Raw genomic sequence first — 8,453 nt, forward strand, 5'->3', positions numbered from 1 at the left:
AGTCTGAAGAGAAGAAGAAGAAGCCACTCCTGCTGGGGACCGGGCACCCTGCAGCACTCAGCTCCCAGGGCCAGCAGCCAGGATTGCATCCCATCCCATCCCTCATCACAGACCATGGATTCAAACCAAGAAACACCCAAATAACCCCGAGCTGAGGAAAAACACCTCTGAGAAAGGRCAAAATCTCTGCTTGGAAGGGCTGCAATGGAGTTCTTTGGTTAATCACTCCCTCTAGTTAAAAAAGCAGCATTWAGTCCACTAAAATAATTAAACAAGCTTTGAGTGGTTAGGTAGGGTTTTGTTGTGTTTTGGGGTTTTGTTTGTTTTATTTGGTTGGTTTGGGCTTTTTTTGTTTTTCCTACTTCTCTCCAAAGGGTAACACGAAGTTCCCACGCAGCATTACCAAGATGACCTTTAGCTATTAGGTAAACTTTTAACTTCTGTATTACTACAAATAAAGGCTCAAAATACTCTCAAACACATCAGGCAACATGGAAAACTGCATTAGGGGAAAAAACCCTCTGGCTCCAAGTTTGCATCTAAAATGACCATGTGCCACAAATGCAACACAAAAAGATTGTTACTAAAATCAGGGAGGATTTTCAATAGCTCCAGCTCCTGAACTCCCCCCGCCCCAAACACGAGGCCAGTGCAGAGGAAAAAAGGGCAAGGGATGGGGAAGGAGGGAGTGAAAAGAAAAAAAAAGCTCTAAGTAAATAAATAGGTCAATAAATGTCCTGTCTGTGCTGCTACATCCTTCCCTTGCAAACAGCTTCCTTCATGCTCTTGGAGCTTCTTGTTCCACCTTTTTTTTCCTGTGCACTGACATGGAGGCTGCAAACCAGGCCATGGGCACTTGGCACGAGTGGGACAGAATTCCCATGTGTGTATTCTGTGAATATTCTCATTCACATAGCAGCTAGCTCACCAAATCGTCCCAGTGCTTGTTAAGCACTAACATCTCGATCATCAATCATCCCAGCTCTTGAAAAKCACCAAAGTCTTGCCTATCACACATTCAATGCTCCAAAACACTSTTCTCAGGCTGTTTCCACTCTCCCCTGACAATCCCTTTCCCTTCTTGTTTCCAATGTAGGATTTTGGGATAAGAGAATTTCTACTGGAAAGAGGATTTGAGTCCAAATTAAATTATTTCAGACCCGAATTACCAGTACCTATCTGCAGTTAGGAGTGCACAATATGCCATACTTGCTCACAAGCTTTGTTTCTTTTATTTTAATTCCAGTGGATTGTCTTCAACGGCAAATACTATTTTGAACATTAGAAACTCGAGCCAGCTCCACAAACCCTGGGATGTGCAGCATCCTTCCCCCAGTGCTGCCCTCCAAACCTGACAGGAGCAGGGGTTTTGCTGCTGAGGTGACACACTCCTTGCTGTTTATCCTCCACCTTTAAACCACTGCCTTTAAGTGCCTCTCCTTATCTATAATAATGAGAACCAACAATACCTATGGCTTACATATAATGCATTATGGAGCCCCAAAGAAAGTACCACGCACTAACCCTTAGGATCAAATGGGAAAAGCAGAGCTGCTAGGAGGAGAAGTTCCACTATGAATCTAGCATCAGTTCAAAGACATTATGGGTTTAATTTCCAGATGCATTTTAAACTTAAGAGACGTACCAGTGCTTCCTTTTCTGCAGAGAACACTTTAACTGGTTACACAAGGACCTCATCCTCAGAAGTTGYGCAAACTGCCTGACACAACTGCATATGCAAATTGAATTCCTCAGAAGAATGGAAAAACCTGCGGTCTGTGGTTTATCTGGTTTCAAGTTTACAAAGAAGCACCCAGAGTCATTTCACTCAGTTCMCRGRGGTTTAGCACAGAGCACGCAGAATTACACCCAATAATCCCTCCGAGCTGTACATTTGCTGAGGGATGGGTTTGGGTGTCCCTCAGTTCCACTTTCCCTGGGTCAGACCCCACACTGCACTGCCCTCCTGGAGCATTCAGGGATCATTTTATTCTGTATGAGCACTGTACATCAATATTTACTGCACAGACACACCATGTCCACTCACGTGTCACTGCTCCCTGACACAAGAGCTCCTTCTTCTCTCCTCCTCTTCCTGTTTTCCACAAACTATTCACAAGGGTTTCTGCAGTGCTCATCCCACTTCAGTACACAAATGAACACAAAGGAGTCTCCTTCATAAATATACGTAAATAACTCCTGTGATGGCAAAAATATGCAGCCATCTCAAAAAAACCCCAAAATAAAAAGTKTTCTGTTTATTTGTATTTCCTGAAGCAGCAGAGGTTTGAATCAGAAGGAGCTGAGCCACCTGCACAGTGCAAGCATCACTTACACACAGCAGTGACCAACCACAATGCAAGAAGAAAAATAAACATCTGAGGTCAGCAGATSATGAAAAATGTAAGACTGCACCTTAGATTTTTGCAAATCTGTTATGTTTGCCACTAAACGTGAACTGCAGTATTTTATATCAATGTAAAAAGGTCACAGGCTGCACTGGTAACCTGAGAATGTACGGAATCATGGGACGCTTTCAGTTACAAAAAGCAGAAGATAAAATACTGTTAATCATATTTTCTGAACACAGTTTCATTTTAAAATGTGAACAGCATCATTTTGTTGTTTAGCCATTTTTCTATGAGAGATGTAGGATTGGATAAGGAATTTTGTGTCCCTCCAGAAGCACTGGCTGTTTCAGGAGCCGGGTCAGGCAGGGGCTATTGAAAGGGGTCCCTGTCCTGGAGGATGTGGAATGGGATGGTTTTAATTTAARGTCCCTTCCAATGCCAACCTGTGAGGGGCTCTGTGAATGTGAGAATCTCCATTCTGTCAGCAGTGACAGCAGCTCTCACGCTGCCTCCAAGGAATGACACTCCACACCCTGCAGTGCTCCTTTCCTGCTGTTCACTGACACATTTCACACCAACTCTGCAAGTTCAGAAATCCCCCACTACAATAAACAGGGTGGGAGAGGGGCTTTTATACTTTAAAAAAACCCTCACTCCAGAAGGCTACAGCACATTGTATATATATATATATATATATATATATATACACACATATATACATGGGCTCAGTGTCAATATTTTCACATTACCAAACAAGAAAATGGTTAAGAAAGAGCAGACACAGGACTAATTCATTGCAAACCAATGCCTGAAACTGTCCTATTTCAATTTTAAGGTAAACTGGACTTCCCAACAGACTTCTTTTCAAAAATACTCAAATACACATCTTACTCAGAATTAAAAGACCATGTCATGCCAAACTGAAGTCAATTTTATAAAACCTCAACTCCTTTTTTAGGCAGAGGATTGTTGATGAGAACAAATTGTGCTTATAAGCTGAATATTTATGATTGCTTAGAAATCCAGAAAGAGATGTATTTTTCAGGGATGTWTTTTACTACAAAATAGTGATTTCACTTCACAAAGCAAAAGATCCTGACATTACTAATAAAGCCAATAAGCAAAGGTGCATAGAATTCCATGAGAAAATAAGCTTTACCTTACCTGATAAAATTCCCGAAGCCAATTCTTCTGTAAATTTTCTGGCTGAAAAACAAAAGAAGAAAATTAATTAAGATCAACAGCAACCTATTTTTAGAAAAGGTATAATATTTTTATATTACATTACAATATGTTTACATAACATATTCTATAATATCATTTTTATAACAATATCATGACATTTTTGCTTTCCTCAGTGCATTCAAGAAAGGAGTTTTTTTCACTTTTAAAGCAAAAAGGTACAAACGTGAGGATGTTCCTCCATGAGCCCTTCCATTCCTGAGTCCCCTCTGATTCTCACCAAAAGGATTTATTTTGTACATGACCACACAGCATTTGTAACCACAGTTTATCAGGCAATGACACATTCTGAATTATGTCCTGTGAGAAGGCAAATTCATCAGCTGGGCATCAGAAACTTCACCAACCTGCCCACACCACCTCTGCACCTGAGCTTGGAGTGACCCAGATTTGTTTCTACCAGGTTGGTTCAGAGGGGTGATGGTGCTTTKGGGATGCTTCACCCATGGGATCTCCTGCCCAGGACACACTGGCAGAGCACTGCCAGACTGCTACAGAAGTTAGGAAAACTAAAAACTAAAGCAGCAAAACCACAGCAAGTGCAACTTCTGTCTTTCAGCAACAGATCCAGCCCAGACATGATCAGAAAGGGASAGAATCCATTTGTTGAACTTTATCTCCAACAAGACTTCTGGATACTTTGTGCATCCTAGTGGGGAGTAACAACACAAACCAGGCTTTCTTCTGACTGCAGTGGTGAACATCCAGAATATCCATCACCTCTCTTTTGCTATTCMCTCCTTGACAATTCCACAATTGAGACCTTACTGATCAAGAAGGTACAATTTCCTCACCTTGGGAATGATTATTTTTCCAGCAATGCACCTTATCCACATTCCCTGTGGAAGATTCTGCTCTGGGTGCAGGGCTTGAATCCTGGCTCAAGCTCAGGGCTTGAATCCTGGCTCAGGCTCAGGGTTTGAATCCTGGCTCAGGCTCAGGGACAGCTTAAATTAATACATATAGAGAACAAACCATGCTTTTCTCCCAGCCATGCCCTTCCCCTGGGCCAGCTGGCACAGCTCAGCTGCTGGCACAGATAAACCCTGKGTCTGGGAGAAATGCCTGCCATCAACTCTTGTTCAGCAGCTCAACTCTCCTTCCACTCTGCTGAATGCAGAGAGACAGCCCAGAGAGGAGCAGCACCTTTTACAACAGCAGAAACCAGAAACCAAGCAAACAGGAGCTGCAGGGAGCTCAGGCTGACCTCAGGCTCAGTTATGAAGGGGCAAAGCATTTACTGATGGGGTTTTTTTTAATCACTCTACAAAACAGGTWGACCTGGGAATATGCTTTGTATATGGTATGTGTAGGATCCAACCCAAAAGATTCAAACCATCAAGAAAACAAGACTTTGGGGACTGTGACATTTYCCATTAACGCTCAGGTCTGGCAGCACTGGGCACTGCCATCCACACCAAAGTGTGGCTTCACTCAGTCACAATGGGAATTCACTGTTAAAAACAAACCCATGCACTTCTCACTCCTGTTCATTTTATTTGTGGCACTCACAAGATGTTCTGGGGATCTTCTGAGTTTAGGAATAACCCAGCATTGACATAAACAGGTCAGGGAGCAAAGTCAAGGACACATTGCTTGTTCAGCCTTCCCTCCTGGAGATGAGATGGGCATCACGTTTATTTGCCATGTGGAGGTGATCAGAGAATKGTTTGGGTTCAATGAGATCTCCAAAATCAKCGARYCCAACTGYTCCCCCACCACTGCTCCACATCCCCAATGCCACATCCACATGGCTTTTAAATCCCTGCAGGGGTGGGGGCTCCACACTGCCCTGGCTGCACAGTCCTTTRGGGAGGTGGAATTTTCCCTGCTATTCAACCTAAACATCCCTTTTTGCAGCTTGAGGTCATTTCCTCTTGTCCTGTCACTGGCTGCCTTTAGAAGACACCAAACCCCACATGGATCCCCCCTCCTGTCAGGGAATTGTAGGGGATGAGAACCCTCCAAAGCCCCTTATATGAGATCCTTGCATGACAGAGACCGTAAATGGAGCATCCCTCTGTCTCACTGGAGATACAAACACATACAGAAAACCCAGAGCTCCCTAGGAAATTCAAGATGTCAACTCACATGGCTGTGAAGAGCCCATGGCAGAGGCACATGCTGGAGCACAGTGCCCATAAAGCTCCTGTGGAAACAGCTCCAGTGAAGATGCTGAGGGGCTCTGGGGGTGCTACCCGGGCTCTGTGCTCAGTGACAGCCCTGTGACAGCTGGGACAGCCCTGTGACAGCCGTGCCCCATCCTCAGTGCCCAGAGCGGGGACACACCAGTGCCACCACTGCCACCACTGCCACCCGGGCTCTGTGCCACTGGGACAGCCCTGTGACAGCTGGGACAGCCCTGTGACAGCCGTGTCCCATCCTCAGTGCCCAGAGCGGGGACACACCAGTGCCACCACTGCCACCACTGCCACCCGGGCTCTGTGCCACTGGGACAGCCCTGTGACAGCTGGGACAGCCCTGTGACAGCTGTGTCCCATCCTCAGTGCCCAGAGCGGGGACACACCAGTGCCACCCGGGCTCTGTGCCACTGGGACAGCCCTGTGACAGCTGGGACAGCCCTGTGACAGCCGTGCCCCATCCTCATGCCCAGAGCTGGGACACACCAGTGCCACCAGTGCCACCAGTGCCACAGGGACAGGACAGGCTCTGCTCCCTGCTGTGCCCTCCACTGGCACTGCCTCCCATGGCACAACCACATCCTTTCTGATTTTAACACTCTGTGGTACAATCCTCTCCAGTCCCCTCGTATAAATGAAACAATTTGAAGTTTTGAAGGACTGGAGAWAACAATCAAGTAGAAAGATAACTTATCTTCCTCTTATTTTTCTGTCTAAAAATAGGCAGATTATATTTCATGTCTTCCACAGATTTTGGCCTTCTTCCCATCCTTTCTCTCCACATTGTCCTTCATTAAATGATCTCATTATTTTTGTAATGTAATGGAAATTAATCTTTTCCCTGTCCCCTTCAACACTAAATCCTCTCATACCCATTCACAGATGAACCAATTTCTGCCAGGTCACTAATCCAAACCTCCCTTTCTCAGTCTCTTTTTTTCTGGCCATCCCCATGTCCAGCTCTGCTCCAGATGGCTGATCCCAACTTCTCCCTGCCCACGGGGCAGTCCCAGCTCAACCATCAGGGATTTGCCAGAGAGCAAACAGGAGAGGCAAAAGAGAGCAAAATACAGGCATGAACACTTGGTTTGGAATATCTACAATTATAGAACCACTTAGGTGGGAAGGGACCCTAAAGWTTATTCCAGYGCCACSCCTGCCATGCACAGGGACACYTTCCACTGTCCCAGGCTGTCYCAAATGCTGTCCATCCTTGGGCACTGCCAGGGATCAGGGCTGCCCACCCTACAGGGAACAATTCCTGCCCAAAATCCCACCCACCCCTGCCCTCTGGCACTGGGAGCCATTCCCTGGCTCCTGTCCCCTTGTCCAAAGTCCCTGTCTCTCTCTCTGGCCACTGAAAGGGTCTGTAAGGTGTCCCCAGAACCTCCCCTGCCCCTACAGCCCAGATCCCCCTGCCCATGCCCATCCTCCTGCTGCAAACACCCACTCTGGGGGCTTATTTATTATTCCTCAGGGTTATCTGCCTGCTTTAAGCACAGCTCCTCAAACGTGCCCTAAACTCTGCCCCTCCCCAGGCTGAGCCCAGCAAATACACGGGAGCTTGGAGAGCCTGGTTTAATCCTAGCCCAGCAAATACACCGGTGTTTGGATGAGCCTGGCTCTGGTTTAATCCTAGCCCAGCAAATACACCGTGTTTGGGGAGCCTGGCTCTGGTTTAATCCTAGCCCAGCAAATACACCGGTGTTTGGATGAGCCTGGCTCTGGTTTAATCCTAGCCCAGCAAATACTCTGGTGTTTGGAGCATGGCTCTGGTTTAATCCTAGCCCAGCACATACACCGTGTTTGGATGAGCCTGGCTCTGGTTTAATCCTAGCCTAGCAAATACACCGTGTTTGGATGAGCCTGGCTCTGGTTTAATCCACCCTTCCATCAGGCACTCCTTTTGACTCCACAGAGCCACAAATAGCAACTCCAGAGAGAACCCCTTCCCCTCGAACCAGCACAGCTTCCAGACAGARCACCACATGGGATCCATATTCAAATAACAGGACATGCATCCCACCTCTGCTCCTCCCTTCCATTTAAAGCAGTTTTGACCTTTTCCTGGAATTCCAAATCCCACTAAAACCATCCCTTTTCATGATGAGTTTCCACTTGAAGTCTATTTATGTCACACTGGTCAGTGTAATGGTCAGGTTTATAAGAAAAACCAGTCAGATCACAAACACATGGACACTGCATGAGCTGCTAACAGCCCAAAAACCAGTGGCTGCTTAAATCAAACATMCAAACAGTCTCTCTTCTCCCCAGTGTTTCTATTTCCTACAATATTACACTCAACAGCCAACAGGAACGCTTTAAGCCTGTTGGAAAAATATACTCAGATGGGGAAGGAGTCTTTTCAAAAAAAGGAGAAARAGAATATATATTTAGACAGGGAAAGGAGCCTTTCATTCAAAGGAAAAAAGGGAAAAGATCTAAATGAAACCAAATTAACAGCCTGGAAAATTTCTTTTCAGCTTTGTTCAGAGGGAAATGGAAGAAAGATGATGAATTATACAAAGCAGGTTCTATTTTGTRAAGTTTATTTTTAGCAAATAATAGGCTCATTTTTTAAGCTAAAAGGAAAAAAAAAATCTTGACTGGCTCTGTGCAAACGGAGCTCTGAAATGAAGCAGAGGGAACTGGCCCCTTGGACTGAGCACTGACAGAACCCCAAAGCACCCCCAGGATCTGCACTGGGCAGAGAGAGCCC

Source organism: Malurus melanocephalus, unplaced genomic scaffold (assembly GCF_030028575.1).
Source record: "Malurus melanocephalus ecotype Western Australia unplaced genomic scaffold, MMel_1.1 scaffold_686, whole genome shotgun sequence".
Lineage (NCBI taxonomy): Eukaryota > Metazoa > Chordata > Aves > Passeriformes > Maluridae > Malurus > Malurus melanocephalus.